The sequence below is a fragment of the Pleurodeles waltl genome, chromosome 12, assembly GCF_031143425.1.
Source record: "Pleurodeles waltl isolate 20211129_DDA chromosome 12, aPleWal1.hap1.20221129, whole genome shotgun sequence".
Lineage (NCBI taxonomy): Eukaryota > Metazoa > Chordata > Amphibia > Caudata > Salamandridae > Pleurodeles > Pleurodeles waltl.
Genome location: NC_090451.1, coordinates 669,391,769 through 669,413,376, shown reverse-complemented (window position 1 = coordinate 669,413,376; position 21,608 = coordinate 669,391,769). Strand labels below are relative to the sequence as shown.

Sequence of the window (21,608 nt, the reverse complement as noted above, 5' to 3'; positions counted from 1 at the left end):
GGTGGAGGAGAGAGTGTTGAATAAGAAATCATCCTCGACCTGTTCTGAGTGGAGGCTTACGTTGTGAAATTGTGCTGCTCTAGCCACCACTTGAGAATACGCGGTGCTGTCTTCTGGTGGAGATGGCTTTGTAGGGTATGCCTCCGGACTGTTATCTGACACTGGGGCGTTGTATAGGTCCCATGCGTCCTGATCTTGGTCACCCTGGCTCATGGTGGTGTGAGCTGGGGAGTGTGATGGAGTTTGTGCTTGTTAGACGTTAATCACGGGCGGAGGAGAGGGTGGTGGGGTAACTCTTTTCACCACTTTTGGTTGTGGTGTCTGTTCCGTCTGGAACTCCAACCTTCTCTTTCTCCTAATGGGGGGAAGGGTGCTTATTTTTCCTGTCCCCTGCTGTATGAAGATACGCTTTTGCGTATGGTCCACATCAGTTGCTTGCAGCTCTTCCTCAAACCTATGCTTCTGCATTTGGGAGGTTAGCGAGTGCTCTTCTGTATAAGAGCCTGAAGCTGGGTCGCTTGCAGTTTGTTTCGGCATCGAAACCCTGTCTGCGTGTTTTTTCGGCTCCGAGGTGACTCTTTTCTTTTTCGGGGCCGAAACCTCTCGGCGTCGATCTGTTTCGGTGCCGCTGTCTCGGCGTCGAGCCGTGTCGACACCGGCATCTCGGTGTCGAGGCTTGTCTGCAGCACTTTCTCGGTCCCGAGAAGGCTGCGTGCCGGTGTCTCAACCGGAGTCGGACGATCTCGGCACTGTTTGGGCCTTTTTCGGTGCCGACGGTCGGTCACCGAATTTATGGGTCGAGCCATGGCCTGGTGGCAGTGGCGTCCCCTGGGCCTTGTAAATGTTCTTCTGAGTGGATTTCGACGTCTTACTCGCGGTTTGTGTATCGTCGAATCCTTCGGAGTCTGAGTCTTGGATCGAGAAGGTACCTTCCTCTTCCTGTTCCTCGAACTCTCGTTGGGCTGTCGGTGCGGACGCCATCTGAAGTCTTCTGGCTCGACGGTCTCGGAGTGTTTTTCGGGACCGGAACGCACGACAGGCCTCGCAGGTGTCTTCGCTGTGCTCAGGTGACAGGCACAGGTTGCAGACCAAGTGTTGGTCTGTGTAGGGGTATTTATTGTGGCATTTGGGGCAGAAACGGAACGGGGTCCGTTCCATCGGCGTTCTTCAGCACGCGGTCGGGCCGACCAGGCCCCGACGGAGGATCGAAAAACTACCCCGAAGGGCACCGGAGCTCTTCGATCTTCGATGCGGTGTGGAATCTAAGTACGCCGATCCCGAACGCAACAATACCGACGAAAATCTTCAGAAATTAGCTAATTTTCCGTTCCGAAACTCGGAGCGACAGGAACACGTCCGAACCCGATGGCGGAAAAAAAACAATCGAAGATGGAGTCGACGCCCATGCGCAATGGAGACAAAAGGAGGAGTCACTCGGTCCCGTGACTCGAAAGACTTCTTCGAAGAAAAACAACTTGCAACACTCCGGCCCAACACCAGATGGCGAGCTATTGCAGAACATGCGTATCTACAGCGACAGATGCCATCGAACCACCTATTTCCAAGGGAGAGTGAGTTACCTCCCTCTCCCACAGTAAATCCTTTGTTCCCTACCTGAGCCAGTCAAGCAGCAGGAGGGCAGACACCTGTCTGAGGGGTGTCAGCAGTACTGGTTGCCCAGAAAACCCCAGAAGACTAGTAGGAGCAATGCTGGCATTCTTCTAAGGAGCCCCCAGAGTGCATGGAATAAAACAACCAATACTGTCAACAGTATTGGGGTATGATTCCGACATGCTGGATACCAAACATGCCCAGGTTCGGAGTTACCATTATGTAGAAAGGCACCTGTGTCCAGCACACAGGTAAAACGGCTTCCCCGCACTTACGAAGTCCAGTGAAATGGAGCTGGAGTTCGTAGGTGCACCTCTGCTCATGCAGGATTGCCCTCACGGGTACTTGCACCCTGCCCTCTGGGCTAGGAGGGCCTACCATAGGGATGATTTAGTGACCTGTAGTGAAAGGGTCAATGCACCTTTTCACACAGGCTGCAATGGCAGGCCTGCAGACGCATTTGACATGGGCTCCCATGGGTGGCACAATACATGCTGCAGCTCATGGGGAACCCCTGGTGCCCCAATGCCCTGGGTATCCAAGTACCATATACTAGAGACTCATATAGGGACACTATTATGCCAATTGTGGGGTGTGCTAAGTCATAAGCAACCAAATTCAGAGGTAGAGAGCACAGTCACTGGGGTCCTGGTTTGCAGGATCCCAGTGAACAGTCAAAACACACTGACAGCAGGCAAGAAGTGGGGGGTAAGCATGCCAAATAGAGTACTTTCCTACATGTAGCATGGTTGGGAGGGAAGTCTCAAAGGGGAGGTGTAGCCCCTTTGTACAATTTGCAACACCCACCTGTCCGTGGTGATGGATTCCCAGTGTGGCAGGTGATGGCGAACCCTGCCGCCAACTGGTCCAGGACTTTCCAACTGCTTGGAGACAGGGGTGGACTGAGGTGACCGATGGCTCCCTGATCCACAAGCATGTAGGATCCTGCATCCACGGCCACACACAGGCTGTGAAGCACGTGCGGGTTGGTGGCCATGCGGGAATGAACGCGGCTGGGTGCCCCTTCCGAAGCCTCGAATGGGGCAAAAAATAAAATAAATCATATATATATATATATATATATATATATTTATCAGGCAGTGCAGGGCGAGAAGCAGCTACGAAACCAAGTGCCCGACCCGTAGCCCAGGAATCCTTAAAGCACTCGAGCGCTGCGTCCACTTTGCCTCCAAAGAGACAGGTGCCATCAAAGGCAGGTCAATTAGAGATTACTGGACATCCCCTGAAAAGCCAGGAGTCAACCGGGCATGGTACCTCAGGGCCACTGTCAATGCAACTTGGAAGAGAACCGCCCGCATCTCCTCCAGGACTCGAGGCGGCACTTGCGTGACCGTATCCCAGAGTATGGAAGCATCAGCCCAAAAGCAATGCAGTGTTCACAGACAGCAGAGCTAGACTGGCAGAAGAAAACATTTTCTTCCCAAGGTTATTCAGTCTTATTTCCCTACCCGGGGGAGTGGAAGGGAATGCGCACAAAGAAGAGGAAGCCTGGATCACAAGGCTCTCAGGCATAGGATGTTGGGTCAGGAATTTTAGGTCGGTCGCCGCAGGCTGATGGCAGCGGGCAACCGTCCTACTCACAGGAACCCCTGTGCTGGATTTAGACCAGGTACTCAGTAAGATGTCCATAAGGGGTTTATTAAAGGGAAGGAGGAATTCCCAACTGGAAGCCCCAGGCTGAAGCACCTCAGTCAGGAGGTTAGTCCTGACCTCCACAGAAGGAAGCTCGAGGTCCAAAACCTCAGCAGCCCTTCTTATCACCATGGAGTATGACGCTCCCTCCTCCGTAGCCACAGTAGGGGGGAGAAAGCATGACAGCATCAGGAGAGGTATCTAGTCCGCTAACGTCAGCCAAATCCTGAACCCTGTCCATGTCAGGGTCAAGCTGGTATTTTAAAGGGTCAAGCGACCACTCTACACTATCCCCATAACCATACCCATAGAAAGGAGGGTCAGGAGCCACCCTGGGACCAAGAGAGCCCATAGAAAACGGTCCGGCTCTGGGTCATCGGAGATAAGTATAGGATCAACACCAATTGCGGGCCCAACTGACGTCAGGAGCGGCGACATCTGTCCAGACACTGGGGAAGATCACATTGCCATGACTGGTGTCGGTACAGATCCAAGAGCAGATCTGGAGGTGCCCCTCCAGAGACAAGGCCGAAGCCGCCTGCGTGGAACCCTAGGGGGCCCTCACCGACTCTCCTGTGCCTGAAGCCACCGAGGATGGGCTGGTCTGACCAAAGATGTGGTGCATGGCCTCAGTGAACTCTTTCACCATGGAAGGGGTGGCACTAGCTCCAGGAAAGTCGGGGAGGCGCGGAGCAGACCCAAACGCAGGCTCCAAAGGCGGAGGCCCAGAGCGTTGAAGCTCTTTCCACGTCACGTCATCCGAGCGACAGAGTGAAGTTGAAAAACGTTTGGCTTTCTTCGACTTACTCTTCTTGTGACCTGATCGTCCCAAGGAATTGGAATGGGACGAGGAGGAATGGTGATGACTCTGCAAGCAGTATCATGACCTTCCTCCCGAACAAGACCAGCAGAGACACGGACTCGAATGCCGGGCTGCCATGAGCTTCAGGGACCACTCCCTCAAAGCATTTCGGGTTCATGGCAAGACACTCTGAGCACGACTTCAGGTCATGGTCTGGATCCAGACACCAAAGGCAAACGAGATGCAGTTCCATCACCAACATCTTTCGGTGACACGATTCGCAAGGTTTAAAACTGGTCTTCTGGGACATCTCTTGACGCATCCAAAACTCAAAAAGTATTCAACATAAGACTAGGGGTAGCTCTTCTTTCCGATCTGCACGTAGGTTGGCGTGGAAAGAAAAGAGCTGATGTTAGCATGCTGGGATGGCGCCTCTATACGATTGTGAAGTCATCACGGTGACCACAACACCAATGACGTCCGTGGAGTCGACTGACACCTCCTCGAAGAAAAATTCCAGATCCAGTCTGACGCCTCTGGGAAAATCTAAGGTAAGGAATCTGCAACTAGAAGTCTCTATCAGATTTTTTATGTTACACCACACTCCTTCCACATGGCTTGAAGGTATGCAGACATTAAGTTGGCACCTCTGTCTGACACCACATCCTTAGGAAACCACACTCTGGAAAAGATTCTCAGGAGGACCTTGGCCACTGCAGGAGCTGCAGTGGTCTAAAGGGGAATTGCTTTTAGGTAACTGGTGGCAAGGTCCACCACCACCAGTATAAACCTTTTCCCAGAGGCAGCTGGAGGATCTAGGGAGCCAACAAGATCCACCCTTACCCTCTCAAAGAGTACCCCAGCCACTGGTAGTGTAATTAGTGGGCCTCTGGAGTGCCACCTGTCTTGCCACTGGCTTGACGGGTTACACAGGAGCAACAAAACTCCTCTGTATCCTCAGACGTGTGGGGCCAGTGAAAGTGAGGGAAAAATCTGTCCCAAGTCTTGCTATGCCCCAAATTGCTTGCAAGGGGGATGTCATGTGCTAGGGTCAACAAAAACTCCCTAAACTTTTGAGGAATGACCCACCTCCTGGTGGCACCAGGTTTGAGGTCCCTTTCCTCAGAATTCCCAAGCTGCAGCTTGCAGCCTCAGATTTTCTAGAGTAGGGCAGGACTTCTGCTCTAGACTAAGTTCTTCCCTTGTGGGCCATCCTGCAGCTAAGAGCTCAGCTGTATCAGCTTTCAGCTCCTCTGGTACAGGTTCCACGCAATGGGCAGGTTCCTCTACCTCAAGAGTGAGGTCCTCTTTGACGTCTGAACAGGGGGTAACTTCTTACCCTACCTGCATCTCTTTTTTTTTTTTTTTAGAGCTTCCAGGACCATTTTTCCAGGCTCCAGTGCTCTTTGTTCTCCCTGCTTTTTGGCCTGTGCTCTGGTTAAGGCAAAGATGAACCCAGGGATACCCAGCATTGCTGCATGGGCATCCAACTCCACTTCAGCCCAAGCTCAAGTTTCGAAATCATTACCTATCAGGCACTCTACAGGTAGGGCAGTGGAAACCACAACTTTCTTTGGTACAAAACACACACCCATAGCAGCGCAGGGGCTCCCAATGCTTTTCAACAGGGGGACCCCAGGGGTCACAAAGCTGCTGTAGGCTAAGTCTAGGGGTTGGTTCTGGAAGACCACAGTCTGGACAAGGAGGAGGGCCGCCTGCTGGACTTTGCTGGATCGGTGGTTAGATTTCCCAAGGCCAGCAGACTGCAGGTGCAGGGGTACCTTTTGGCGTCAGGGATCTTCATCTGGTTCTCTCACAGTCAGGGGGGGTCCTTCGGATTTAGGCTGCAGGCGTCGTTATGTTGGACAGGAGGGGCCAACCCAGGGTGGATACTAGGTCAGAATCACCTGGGGACCTGCTCTAGTCTGTTGGGCCACCTGGACGCTGGCCGTAAGCGTCAGGTGCAGGGGGTGCAAGACTCATGGATCCGGGGTGGTTCTGAAGACCTTTGTTAGAGTTACTTTTTGGACTGGCCGCTGTCCACTGGAGATCTTGGTCTTCTGGGGTGCAGGCAGTCCTCTTCAGGCTTTTAAGAAGTCTCTGGTCCTGCAGGATGCGTCGCCTGCTTGTAGCAGGGCTTCACAAGCTGGAGGCAGGCCTGTAAGGCTGAGGCCACTTCAGTTGGTATCTTCAGTCTTCTCTGCTGAGGGCAGCTTAGCAGTCTTTCTTTCTCCTTGAGGTCGCCAGGAATCTGGTGAGCTTGTTTCAGGGAGGCCCTTAAATCCTGAATTTAGGAGGCATTACAGGGGTCAGAGGGCAGTAGCCAATGGCTACTGTCCATAAGGGTGACTAAAACCTTCTGGTGTCCACTCCCTTTGGGGAGGGGGACACAGACCTAACTCTATTGGTCCCTATCCTCCAAACCAAGATGGAGGATTCTGCAGGGAGGGGGTCATTTCAGCTTGGACACCGTAGGATTGGTCCTAACTGAAGTGGTCACCCCTCCTTGATTTTCCTAGTTTCCCGCTGAGCTTGCGGCCAAAAGTCAGGCTTTGTCTGGTGGGCAGGCATCTACACTAGCTGGAGTGCCCTGGGGCACCGTAACAGCTCACTGCCAACTGTTACAGTTCTTGCAGAGGGGTGTGTGGATTGGGTGGGGGAGGGGGTGGGGGGGAGAAGTACCTCCATCCAGTGGCAGGCTTTGTTTCTGGCATCAGAGAGAACAAAGGCTCTCGCCCCATGGTGGCAGAACCTTGTCTCATAGTGGCAGACAAGCACAGACTGGTCAGGCCTGCACTAAAGGATTGGGTAAAATACATCTCTAAGAAGCCCTCTGTGTGCATTTTTCAATAAATCCAACACTGGCATCCGTGTGGGTTTATGTGTTGAGAAGTTTGATACCAAACTTCCCAGACTTTAGGGTAGCCATCATGGAGCTGTGGAGTTTCTGATGACAAACCCCCAGCCCATGTACTTAATATGGCCACACAGCATTTACAATGTCTAAGAATGGACTTAGACACTGTAGGGGCATATTGCTTATGCAGCTATGCCCGCACCAGTAGTGTAGTGTAGTGCACCGTGCCTTAGAGCTGTAAGGCCTGCTAGAGGGGTGACTTACCTATGCCACAGGCAGTGGTTGGAGGCCATGGCACCCTAAGGAGGATGCCATGTCAACTTTACCTCTGTCTCCACACCAACCCACACAAGCTGCATTGCCAGCTGTGTGCCAGGGGTGTGGAACAATGGTACAGGCTGTCACCTGCCCTGTGTCCTTTTTGCCTACAGATGTACCACCAAGGTTTCTTGTGGGAAAGGGAAGAGGACTTTGACCCACCCCAGAAGAGTTTTGAGGGCCTGATGAGGACTTTGTTTGTCTTCACCTTTGTCCCAATTCTTGGAAGAATCCTTTGTCTTGTGGTCACCCCCATGTGGAAGTTTGTCTTCCATCCTACCCAATTCTTGGGGAGTGCTCAGATCGGATTCCAGCAGGAACTGATGCAGTCTATCAGATGTACAATTATTAAGAACGTACTCTCTCACAAAACAGAAGATTGTACAAGCCCTGAAACCATGCACATTGCTGCCATATAACCAGCCTTCCAGGTACTTACGGTACTCGACAGGGCTGTCCACAAAATCTACCCAATCCTGGTAAGACTTGTTCCTAGTCTACATGAATTTGATTCTACATTCCTCTGTGGTTAAGTCAAATCCATCAAGGAGTGAATTTTAAGTTCTTGATAGTTATCTGCATCTTCCTTCCTGACAATGAGGAGTTTGTCCCTGCCTTCGTCATAAAAGGAAAGCCACAAGATGACTGCCCACTGTCTCTGAGGGACCCTCTGTACTTTACAGGCCCTCTCCAAGGCTTTGAACCACTTGTGAATGTTACCCCCCAACCTTGAAGATGGGACAATTTTACTTAGGTTCCTGGAGTCATAGGAGACTTTGACACTGGTGTCCCTAAAGTTGTTGCTGCCACCATGGGGTGTTAGCCTCAAATCCTGCCTTTCCCCTGCCAAAGCCTCCTTATCTAGACCTAACTGTTGCTGTTGCAGCCTCAGTTTGGACTCCTCTAGCCTCTGTTTGCTAAATTCCCCATCTAGGGACTCCCTTTCTGAGCTAGAGTGGTTAGTATCATCAGATACTGCTGAGATATGAGTATGAGGAGATGAGGGGGACCTACCCCTCCTCATGGATACCCTTCGCACTAACTCCCTGGGCGAAAAAGCAGGACTAGTGGTGTGTCTCCCCTTTTCACTGCCATGAGTGCTTCCTGCAGGACTAGTGTGTTCCCCAGTTTCTTCTTGACCCTCTCCAGTGAAATCTAAGTCTACTATGTAGGACTGGAGGGTCAGTCTCTCTCTCCTGCTCTTCCTGGCTTGCAGTGCTCTGGCTATCAGCCTGGAGGAGCGGTCCTATCCTAGAAGGAGAGATTTGTTGGAATTTCTCCCTATCTTCAGCTTCCTAGAAGCACACATCTCCCTCAATTCTTGAAAAGTAAGGCTCTCATACTGACAGACAGTCTGGGGCCTGAGTTGTGTTTTCTACTGAAGACATTTCCCTAGAGTAGTGTGAGTGCACCTACCTACTCTAAGTAACTAGACTTTCTTGAGAGTTTAGAGAAAGGGCTATGCCAGACCCCCAACTTACCTAAACAAGAAGCCTAGTGATCCTAATTACCAAGTGTAGTGTGCCCTATAGACTAGTGGTGGACTTTCCTGTGGGGAGGTTACCAGTGACAGTGGCAAGGCAATTGCATGTGTCTTAGCCCTCCGCTGCAACACCAATGTAGGAAGTTGGCCTGGTGTGTGTTGAACACCTATGGTGTTTGCACCTTATACCAGGTCCAGACAACCCCTATTAGTTAGTGAGGCAGTGTCTTGGAAGCCAGGGCTCTCTAGCGGTAGTTGTGATGAGCAGCCAAGATTTATCTAGTAGGAGTGTAAAGCGGTTGCAGTACCACAGTAACTTACCTCACATGAAAGGAACCACACAGTTTGGCAAAAATAAAGGTTCTTTATATTGGTACACTGAACTAGATTACTTATAGGCAGTCCCCCAACTGGAGGCAAGTACACACCATATATACACGATAAGTATTAGGAATTAGCATAGAAAAACAACAAGCTTTGGCAAGAAATAGCAGAAAACAGGTAGGGCCCTATTTGGGGGTGGGGAGCAAACCATATACTAAAATAGTGGAATGCGAAGTTAGGTTCACCACCGAAGAAAGTGGAATAGTTAGAATGGAGCTGGGAGAACTCGGGACCCCGGGGGGTGAGTACCCAGATGACCCCCAGTGACCAGGAGAGCAGAGGTAAGTTACCTGATCTTCCCAAAGACTAACAAGGGGACTTGGAAAAGTAACTATGTAAGAACAGGACCAGTCCAGTGGAACCAAACACTGGCTCCCCGTCAACAAGAGAATCACCTTCAAACTCCTCACCCACACTCACAAAGCACTGCACAACACCGGACCAGAATACCTCAACAGACGGCTCTCCTTCTACACCCCGACCCAACAGCTCCACTCTGCCAACCTTGCAACCGTCCCACGCATTCGCAGACCTACAACCGGTGGCAGATTATTCTCGCACCTCGCCGCCAAGATCTGGAACACTCTTCCCACCCACCTGTGTCAGACCAAGGACCTCCTTACCTTCAGGAGACTTCTCAAGACCTGGCTGTTCAAGCAGTAGCAGTTTGGTTCCTATGACGTCCAGCAGCGGTCCCAATGGCCAGGAGCAGAAGAGGCTGATGCAGAGGAGTCCTGGTAGAGTCTTGCACGCCGAATCTGGGGACCCACCAGCAAGGGAGTCCCTAAATAGCCCTTACTTACTAAGTCCAGTGCATTGAAACTTGAGTTCATAGGGGCACCTCTGCTCATGCAGTGGTGCCCTCACACACAGGAACCTGCACCCTACCCTTTGGACTGAAAGGGCCAACCATAGGGGTGACTTAGTGACCTGGTGTAGTGACCAGAAGTGAAAGAGTGCATGCACCTTTTCACGCCGGCTGCAATGGCAGGCCTGCAGACAGAGTTTGCATGGGCTCCCATGGGTGGAATAATACATGCTGCAGCCCATGGAAAACCCCTGGTGTACCAATGTGCTGGGTCCCTAAGTACCATATACTAGGGAATTATAGGGTTACACCAATATGCCAATTGTGGGGTGTAAAGGGTACCAAAAGTGACTAAATTTAGAGGAGAGAACATAATTGCTGGGGTCCTAGTTAGCAGGATTTCAGTGAAAACAGCCTAAGAACACTGATAATCAGGCAAAAAGTGGGAGTAACCATGGCAAAAAGTGACTTTCCTACAAAAGCTCTCCTCTGAAACACACGACTGCTGCAATTAAACGTGCGAGCACGGAATACTGAGTCAGCATAATACAGAAGCCATTTCGGGCCTCTTTAATCCTTTTACAGCTATTCCCTGTCGCTCACTCTTGCAGCTTTCTCCCTTTGTGATGCTTTTCGGCTTTTCTCTTCCTCCTCCTTTCCCACGTGTCTTTTCCTTGCAGTAAATGCTTGAGGCAGGAAAATAAGTGCTGGTGTCCGGCACCGGAAACCACTGGCTCAAATTAAGCACTGCTGTACTTCCGCAGTAGGCGCAGGAAACCAGCTTCCAATAGAAATGCCTATTCAATGGCGCCATTTTCACTTAAATGTATTTTCTGTTTCCCCACATTCCAAGGATATTGCCAAAAGGTCTAAGTGAATCACTGCTCACTAGTATGGATTGCATCAGCATGGTTGCACCTGTTTTGATATAGCAACCTTTTTTTAAGTGTCACTGTTTCTACTGAGACCATTCCACACTCTTCTCCAGCCATAACGGAAAAGTACTGCACCATGACTGGAAGTCACTAAACCTGACAGCTTGGTCACAGACCACTTTCAACTCGCCCAAGTCGACAATCCTTCAGACTGCCATGAAATACTGGCACAAGCACAGACACCTTCTACAAGACCAAACTACAATACTAAGTGGAAGCGCCTAGGTTATGGATAGAGGGATTAAGTCCAACTTGGTGCAGCTCCATCAAATACTATCCTAGTTTTTACAACCAGCCCTAGAAGGTCTCAAACACTCCTCGATCAGAGTTCACATGGCCGCAATATGACTATCTAGGACAAAAGATGAAGTCATTATTCTCCCAGAGGATTCTTAAATAATTAATTAAGCACATTTTTCTGGCTTTTTCACCAGTTAGACACCATCCAGTACCATGGGGGTTGAATACAGTATGATGATGATGCTTCCCCTCGACCTGAAATCATGGGAGATCTCAAGTCCCTCCCAGGGAAAACTATTACTGCTAGCTCTCTCCTCAGCAGGACCCTAGGTTCATGCCTAAGGGCAACTGTTTTGCCTAAACAAACATGACATTCTTCTCTCCTTTTTTCCAAACCTATATACTTGAGCAGAAAGATCCTTGCATTCACTGAATGTGTGCAGATAAATCAGGTTCTATATAGACAAGACCAACTAAGATTCCAATCCTAATCTAGGCCCTCACAAACGATGGAGCATCTCTTCCTTATTGGAGGGATGAGATGGCGCAATACAATGCCAGAAGGATAATAGCCTGTCCAACATTAAATGGAGTGGCCAGTTTTAGCAGAAAGAAAGCTCGGGTCTCTTCTGAGGACAGGTGCTCCTTCTGGGTAACACTCTCCTGGTCCAATCTGGTGCCTCTAGGGTGACTTTGCTCTGGCCGTTCCTGATCTTCTTCAGAAGTCTGGGCAGGAGTGGAAACCGTGGAAGACGTACCAGAGTCTAGTGCTCCACTCTAGACTGAATAATCTCCAAGCAAGAGCCTTATTGGGAACTTAAATGAGCAGAAGTGCTGGCAGTGTGTGTTCTAGACAGTGGCAAAGATCGAGCCTGGGTTCTCCCCATACATGGAAGATGCCCTGCTCAAACTGCAGGTTTAACTGCCATTCATGCTCTGCTAAGCTTCACCAGCTGAGTTGTTCACACTAATGTTTAGAGATCTTGCCAGGTGGTCCACCACTAAGGAAACTCCCTAGCATTCAAGACACTTCTAGAGGCGTAGTACTTCCTGGCACAGGACTGGATCCAAGACCCTCCACCCAGTCCTGCTTATTGCAGTACCACACAGTGGTGGTAGTTGTTGTCCATGAGCACATGTATCAGCCTTTCCCTGTTGTTGGGCAGGAAGGCTTCCAATGCCACGCAAATAACCCTCGAATTGATGTGGAGTCGAGTTTCCGCTGGAGACCTCTGACCTCAACCTTTCTCTGATGGTCTCCCCCCAACCCAGAAGCGATGCATCTGTGACCACTGTCAAGTCTCCATGGGTTAAGAAGAGGGGTCTGCCACAGTCCCAATCGAGACCCAACAGCCACAGAAGATTTTTTGCAGTCTTCCCCAAAAATCGGTTAACAATCTGATAAGACTGCCAACAATTCTGTTCCCATAGGGACTTCTGGCTACACAGTAAAGCCAGCATATACCACCATGTTTCACCAGCAAGATGAGGAAGGTCAAAAATTCCAGCAGTCTCAGAGTCGTCAGCACGGAGCCGCAGGACAGCGACTGAAACCTTGGGCTCATAGCAGAATGTCATTGACTATCCAATCCAGAGGAAAGGTACAAACCTGCAACATATCCAGAATGGCTCAGATGAAAGGGAGCATTTCAGAGTCCGGTGTGAGTTTGGCAAATTGGTAGTGAACTCTGATGCTATGCAGAGGTTTGCAGTCCTCTGGAGGTGGCTGACAATTGCCTGGGTTGAGCCTGCCAAGAACAGCCAGTTGTTGCAGTAGGGGAAGACTGCCACCCACAACTTCAGAAGGAATGCTGCAATCATCACCATCATTTTTGGCAACATTTTGGGGTCATTAACGAGGTTGAAAGGTAGCACCGTGAACTGAAAATGCTCCTGGCCAAGAGTGAACCGCATGTAGCAACCATGAACATACAAGACGATGATATGGTCTAGCACCACCATCCAGTATCCAGGGTCTAGGCCAGAGAGGACCTGGACTAGTAAGAGCATATTGAATTTGTCCTTCCATAGGAAGGCATTGAGAGGATGGAGGTTCAAAATAGGACCAAGACCTTCGTCCTTCTCCAGTACCAGGACGTAGCAAGAGTAACACAAAGTTCCTTCTTCTGATGCCAGAACTATTTCTATGGCCCATTTGCCCAAAACTGCATACACTTCCAGATGCAAGACAACAGGTGGTCCTTCGTCACCTGCCCTCTTGTGGTGGAAAGTGATGGAAGAAATATGAGGGCACAGTCCTGACGTACAGTTTGGAAGACCCACATGTCTTAAGTGATGGCCTGCCACCCTTGAAGGAATTAATGGATCCAGTCTACTGAAGGGTGGCTGTGGACCAGAGAGGCTACCCTGTTTTGCTAGTCCTTTTTCTTGGACTCATCTGAAGATGTCGAAAAATAAATTATTGGTCACAGGAAATTGACAATTTTTTCAGCTTCAACCAGTCATGGCCTGAAGTCTTCTGATGCGTGGCGACATACAGCTTCAACTGGTGGTCTGTATGGCCTTCAGCTTCTTCTGGGTGCAGTTGTCACAGGCCATAGAACCATGCTTCCACTCCAGGCACCATAGACATACTTTGTGACAGTCCTTTTCTGTCGCAGACATTTGTATGCGACAGTCCCTACATGGCTTGATCCCAGTTGTTTTTCGAGGTGACATTTTCTCTTGCAAACTGGTAAAATTTTCCAAAATGGCCTTGAAAAGACCAATGAGTTGCACTATATCCATTTCTGAAGGCGTAGAAAGAAAGGAATTGGCATCAGCTGGAATGGGTGGTGCTTATATGAGGCTCTGCTAGTCATTTCTGGACTGGAACAACAATGGCAAGGCGCCGCAAGACAGTGCTTCCCGGCATGCATGAGGCTTTAAAGTTTCCAGATCCCTTTTTACACCTCAGAAATATTTACAAGATGTGGCATCAGCAGTTAGAAGCATCCATCAGAATTTGCCCAATGGCTTTCAGCCTATTTTAATGTGTGTCACAGTAAAGCAAAGTACCCAGTTCCAGGCAGAGTGAGGGCACATTCCAGGAGAATACCGGCAACTATAACTATTATCTATGCAACAGTACCACTTCCGGATATTTGCCATGCAGCTAAGTGGAAAAGCAGGGATACCTTCACTAAGCACTACTGCCTGGACATAAATGCGGCACCCAATGCAAGAGTGGGTCAAGAAGTCCTAAGCATCCTGTTTCAATAAAAGTGAGCCTGCCGTCTACTTAATTCGCATTTGATGTATTGTTTGCTATTTGGATTTAGGTATGTGAATCTACGGAAATAAGTTTGTTACCGGGCACTCCAATTCTCCAGTGTTGGTATCTTTCTTAGATTGACTTGCAATCCTTCTTCTTCCCAGGTCAGAAGTGTACCTATTGTGCCTACCCTTCTCACTTGTGTCTATGAAATCTGAGCTATGGTGGTCTCTATGTAGAGTACAGAGATGAGCACTGACACTTCACTGGTTGATGTTTTGATTGTTTAGTAGCATATCCATGTCATTCAAACAAACATGATTGTTAGGCATTTTGACATTTTAACACTTTACCACTGTTTAAAGTTACCAGGAACGTCCAGCATCACAACAGAGATTGATTCAAGCTTGTGAGTCTATGGAAGATAGCAACACTGGAGAAATTGAGTTACAGGAAACTAATCTCTTTCTAGCGATGTCACCAACCTGATTACTGTGCCAGACTCCACTGGTGAAAACACAGCACTCGGTTACTCCTGTGGCAGACTTGTGCTACATTAACAATAAATAATCAACCCCCACTATCTCAAGTCGGTATCTGATCTTGTATGCCCTCTCTCTAGGGCACTGATTGTGCAACCGTATGACCACGCCCCACCCCAATGATCTGGTATGATAGCAGTGCACTACTTTATACCACAATGGCAAGTGCCAGTCACACCAACACCCCACCTCCAACCAAGTGGGATTCACACAATAATGGAGGCCTTTACCCTCTGTACTGGACAATTATATTTACCCTGTTCAGGAACTAGCACAAAAAGTGCCCTGCTCCTTGGGAGAGGAACCTGTCCCAAACAATGCAAAAAAAGGGGAAAAAAAATCAATTTGCCATGAATAATGAATTTGCATCGAATGATTAGCAAGACACCACTTACCGTTTTCCAGCCAGGTTAGAGAAATCCGTTTTTCTATACACCAGCAGACACAACAGTGCTTAAACGAGGAGGTTCTGCTGATCCAGATTAAACACAAGATGGGTTTGTGGGACATAAGTGGTTCAGTAGCAGATCTACTACTCGCAATACTGTATATGGGGCAGCTCTAATTGCTAGGACACCATTCAGGAAAGAGGTTTGGCATGCATGACACATCAGAGCGGTGAAGTCAATGATACAGGGAGTAGTACATAAAGGTGATCTGGCAACCATGTCTTGACTCGGAAAACAGGATTGTTACTAATGGAACAGTACAGGGGAGAAGGTCTTATGCCCGGTGCTCGATACAGAGATATGCAAATCTGACCTCCATTGCACGGTTCAAGGAGTAGGTCTGTTTTACTTTTCATGGAAGAGGCAGAAAGATGCTCAGTTACCAGAACAAGAAGAATGTGTGATAGCTATGTCACCAAATGGAGCAGGTGATATACTAAAGCAGGTGCTTATCTTATAACAGTATTGTGTAGTGAGCATTTGCAATACCTATGAGGTGACAGGAAGTAGTAAAATACCAGTGAGTTACAGAGGGCAGATGCCATACCAGTAAGGCCTACTGGACAAGTCAGTTCATCATTGAGCCAAGCATTTAAGAACTGCTCCCTGTGGTTTGCCACTGTGCATTTCAGACCTGTCACTTCACTATGCCTGCAGACTACCCGTCCCTGTACCTCATTGGTGTCAGACCTGTATGATGCGTTGGGTACCCAGAGAGGTCACCAGTACTGCGTCATGGATATGAAATATGCTATATGTAACATGTGTATTGCTGAACTCCTTTTAGTGTGTTGCACTTTTCCCTGCTTCTTAACTGGATCAGGTTTTTGTCAGTACTCCTCCTGTATCTCATCATCATCTAACCAGTGCCCGAGTAGTATCTGAGACCCAACTTAAGCCCAGTACCTTACTGCTATTGCACACGCTCCTCGTTCCTCATTGGCATTGCACCTAATGCTGTACTTCAAAGATATCAGACCTCCACCGCATGTTTAAAAGACTTGCTCCATGTTCTGCATCTTGTACCGCTTACCAGGTATCATGCTTGCTCCATCCATTGTGTCACTGGTACTGGACCAGTATTTTGTACTAGATTGCAAGTAGGGGATGTGCTTATTGCACTGTGCCGTTAGTATTAAACATGTTCTTTGTACCTCAAAGGGATAAAACATGCTGCCCGTACTACATCATGGGTATTCAACCTGGCCCCAGTAGCTTGTTATGGTTACCAGACCTGCACCCTGTACTGTGATGTGGATATTGGACTGCTCCCCGTGTTGTATGTGGGTATAAGACCTGCTCGCTAAACTGTGTTGTGGATTCTTGACATGTTCCCTGCACTGTGGTGTGGGTATCAGACGTGCTCCCTGACTCTGATGGGTAGTGTACCCATTTCCTGTGCTTTGAAACAGCTGTCAGATCATTCAGAGAACAGTGCAGTTGATATTCCAAGAGCTTTGTGTACTTTCTGCATGTACTGAACATGTTTCCAGTAGAGTATTTTGGTCAACCAATCTGCTTCCTATACAGCTTCTAGATACAGCAGCTGTTCCTCGTACTGCGTTTGGTGTGCCAAACCAGCTCTTCTAATGTTTGTGGTTATTCAACCTGCCCGCTGTACAGGGTCGGTGATAAAGGGCCAGTGCTCTCCACAGTTTTATAAGTTTAAGGCCTGTCCCTTTATTTGTGGCCATCATATCTGCTCAGAATTGTTGCTGTAGGCATTAAACCTTCTCCCTTTACTATGTCTGGGTATATACTGCTTACCTATACTGTGTTGTGGTGATGCGACTTGCTTCTTGGACTGGGTTACAAATATCAGATCTCTTTCTGAACTGTATTATGGGTATTTAACCAGAGCGGCCTGGCTCCGGCATGTAGGTACCCCCCATGGTATTCCCTTTGGAGTGAGTGTGACTAAAAGGGAACACCCCTCCCCGGCATTAGCCAGACCAGAGGCAAATCGCCCCCTACCCCTTGACCTACCCCACCGTGAACTACCCGTTCAGGTAGGCCATTCATTATCCACTTTGAGCACCCCACTTATTGCGTGTGCTCCGACCCTGACGAATGCCCCTGACCTACCAGCACCTAGTGAGGGCAGAAACATGTTGGTCATCCATTTTTTATTTTAGACTCCAGGAGACATTACTCTCCAACGAGCCTTTTCCCCTTGCTTTTAGTCTTACCAGCATGCACCTATATTAAAACTAGCAGCAACTATCAGTGACATGCTTGGTAATTTTATTACTCACCTCAGCTGGATCTAAGTAACTATCCAGTAAGTTTAATTTCAGTACTCCCTCCGGTTCTTTTAACCAAGAGGTTGAGTCCGCCCAAGCAGTATCATCTTGCTTGGGTGGGGCTAGGTGGTCATATGATGAAGCATGACACTATTATGTGTGTGAGACCACCTAGTCCGTAAGGGAGACTCCCCCTTCCCCTGTGGGACTACACAGCACCCCCCCCTGTCTGGATATTCTACAACAATGATTCCCCCGCGTTAGGATCCAAAGCCACCTAACCAACACCGATTTAAGACTGACCCAGTCTTACTTTCGGTTCCCTACTACCCCACACCTTTAGTGATTATATATATTCAACCTGCTCACTCTTACACTGGAGAGTATAAGGTTGATCTCATGACTGTTTCTGAATATCAGACCTGTTATGTTTAACGTGCGTAAGCATTGAACTTGTTTTATATACCTGGTCATGGATATCGAACAAGTTCCCTGTACAGTGTTCTGGACATAAGGCCTCATTCTTGTACTGTGTTGTGTTGGTATCACACAACTCCCCTCGTAACATTTGATTGGTAACAGTACCACTGTGCCATGTCACAAGTATTACATCTGCTCCATCAACTGTGTCCTTCTTGTTATACCACTTGGTAGGTAGTGGACCTGCTCACTCTACTGTCATAGGTAACAGATTTGCTCTTATTACTATGTTATGGGTAGAGGGCGTGCTCCTAGTCATGGATACTGGACCTGCCTCTTGTACTAGGTCACAGATAACTCACCTGCTCCTTGTGCTGCAACATGGTTAATGGACTCGTTTCTTGTACAGATCTGAGAAATTGACCCATTCTTTATATGAGCTCATGGGTAATTGACATGGTTCTTACACCGGGTCATGGATAACTGGCCTACTCCTTTTACCATGACATGGCTAACATCTGCTCCTTGTAAAGGTACACGAGTAATAAATCTACCTATTGCTGTACCTGGTCATGGGTAACTGATCTGCTCCTTGTACTGTGACAAGCCACTTCTTACACTGTGTCCAGGTAGTGGATCTATTTCAGTTATGTTACTGGAGTAATGGACCTAGTATAAGGTCATCGGTAACGATTCTGTTCCTTGTAATGTTACATGGGTAACATACTATTATTCTTGTATAACTGAGCTGGTCCTGGTACAGTATCATGGGTACGTACTGGACCTGCTTCTTGTACCAGGTCACGGGTAACGGACCTGCTTCTTGTGTTGGGCCATGGGTATCAAGCCTACTCTGAACATTGCCTCGCCCGCCACACTAGCGCGTAGTATGGCAGTGGACTTTTAGGCCTCACTGAAGCGGTCATGCACCTGCCCTGCTCTTCTGGTATCAGTCAGCCTAGAGTCATGCTACGGGTGGTGAGGTCCTGGCCGTGTGGGTCATCAATGCAGGCCTCTGGACAGGGTAGCAGGAGTCTGGGATGGACTATCCCTTGGTTTAAGTATTTCCTTTGATTAATACCTATGGAATTCGAAGGCCTCTTGGTACTGCAGGTTGCAAATGGTTAACCTGGATAGCAGAACGCCTTTGTTACGCACTGCTGTTTCTGCCTCTACACAGGTAACCTTCTAGCGTTTTAATGGCTGGGCGTTTCTCGCCACTTCTCTTCTGCTGAACTGGATTTTCAGCATTGTAGAAGACTGGTTTCTCTCGCAAGGGGATAAGCATTTCTTTTGTGTCTAGTTCCTACACCCTCAAGTTCGGGTGAGGCAACCAGGAAAATCCAACTTGAACAGCAAACGTCTGCCTAGGTGCGGACGCGCCAGCCTGGTTCGTTGTGTGGTGATTATAGTGTCCAGCTAGTGCCCTCGTGGTAGAAAGAGCTGCACTGCACGGGAGGGCTTTGAAGGGGGCATGGGGGCACAGGCGTGCCGTGGAGAAAAAACAATCTGGTCCAAACACAGTAACTGGAGGCACAAACACAGCCTCTAGTGCAACACTGTACTGATCACTTTACACACAGAGCACAGTATTTATAACACAGTATTACTGTCGGGGTCGAGCACAAACTATTCAAATTTTTAGAAACAAAGCCTTTATTGGTTATAATGTGCCAGGAAGGAGCAGGTTTCTAGCAGAGCTCATCACCCCAGCACATGGAGGCCAAGTGCAGGAACGTAGTGAGGAGAGCAGACTTCTCCTGCAATCTCTGCTCTGGACAGGGCCCAGACACAGATAGGGCAAAAAGAAAAGAGGCCCTACCTTCACCTGTCGGACCTAGAAATAGTCAAAGAGAAGGCTCGATATAGAGATCACAGCACAGAGATACGGCCTTATAGTCACAAGATTACAGACAGCACGCTTTCCACCCGTGAAATGCACAAAGAACAGATCAGAGAACCATAACACGATACTGGCAGCCAGCCTGATACGTCTCACATAGTACAGGTCAGGCGCCCGTGACATGCTACTCTGTGCCCATCTCATACACCGGTCACAGAACAGGTCTTACGGCAGAGAGAGCTGACATTACAACCACAGCATGCTACTCTGGCCTGGCCGATACCCAGAGGCATAGTAGAGACAGCAAGCCTCATACATGTGAAATGGTACAGAGAGGGGATACGATGCCTTTCACATGGTCACAGAGCCTTAGCAAAATACAGAGAGACGGTTTTATTCACATTACTTGGTAAAAAGAGCAGACATGATACCTACTGCACAGAACTCCTGGGCACAAGGACGGGGCCCAAAACACACATTATTGTACAGAGAGCTGGTCTAATGTCACCAACACAGCATGAGTCTGACACCCCCACGGAAGAGGGAGCAGATCAGAGAGTCAGGACTCCATATAAGGAGCAGGTGTCATACCATCATACAGGGAGCAAATCCTATGCCACTGGCACTATAGAGGGGCATAGTAAATACCCACAACGCCATGCAGGTAATAAATCCTATACCCATGATAGAAACCAAAAGAAGGTCCGGTTCCAATGGCACAATACAGGATCAGGGCTGAGAACTATGGCCGAGCAGACAGAGCATATCTGACACTCATGAGATTTATATAGAGCATTGCCAACTCTATGACATGGTCCAGGGAGCAAGTCTGACATCTAGAGGTAACATGGGGGCATCTGAGGCCTACAACGCAGTACAAGGAGAATGTGTGATGGGCATGAGGTGCAAGGAGCAGGTCCAATACCCTTGAGATATAGCACGTCTGATATCCCTGACACGATACAGGACTGATAACTATGGCATGGTACTTTGGGGGCTTGTCTGATATCCCTGGCATGGATAGACAAACAGCACAGGGAACCAGGTCAGACACTGTAAGCATTAAAAACAGCGCACGGCTGACACCCCAACAACCTGGCCAATTATCATTATCTCTTCAACCTGCTAAGCTCAAACAAAATCATATGTTAAAATAAACATTTTCTAAATTATGCATAAAACCATACGTTTTTGCATCAGAGTTAGGTCTGCCCAGAAGGACGAGGAAAGCCATCCTAGAAGCTGTGGCTGAGATGAACCAGTCGTCATTATCTTGCTCCAACTATCCATGGCCCACAACAAACTCGGTAGATAACAAACACTCTTATGGCAGTTAAAGGATTAGATGTGAGTTCCAGGTCCTCATAAAGGTCTGATCCTGGTTCAAAAACTTCTGGCCAGAATCAGAATGGGAACATTTGGAGAAACAGAAAGCTCGCCCTTGTTTACCCTATAGGTCCACTCTTCCGCTGGCAGCTACCTGAGCAATGCAAGATACCATTACCTAAGTGTAATCTAAAACGTCCTTCCACCCCATAAGGCCAACCACAAGGTGGATCTTTAAAAATTACAAAACAAGTTCTATGAATGTGGGGATTACAGTGGAACAAATACAGTAACTACAGAGTGCAGAATCAGCTCACAAGACGATATGTGTTTCTAAACAGGCAAGCATCTGTAAACAGTTCAGTATTCAAGTGTTAAACAGTGATAATGAGGTAAACAGATGCCTACTGTGTGTCTGTTAAAATGGCAACTACCGAAATAGTTTGACATAATAAGCCGCACCTTATGCGACATAATGTG

At 48.6% G+C, this 21,608-nt stretch overlaps 1 protein-coding gene across 1 annotated transcript in view; it reads right to left on the bottom strand.

The window, feature by feature from the left end:
• GOLPH3L (golgi phosphoprotein 3 like) overlaps nt 1-21,608 on the bottom strand; it is a 154,406-nt gene that overhangs the window by 77,011 nt on the left and 55,787 nt on the right. The gene's annotated exons all lie outside the window — the stretch shown is intronic.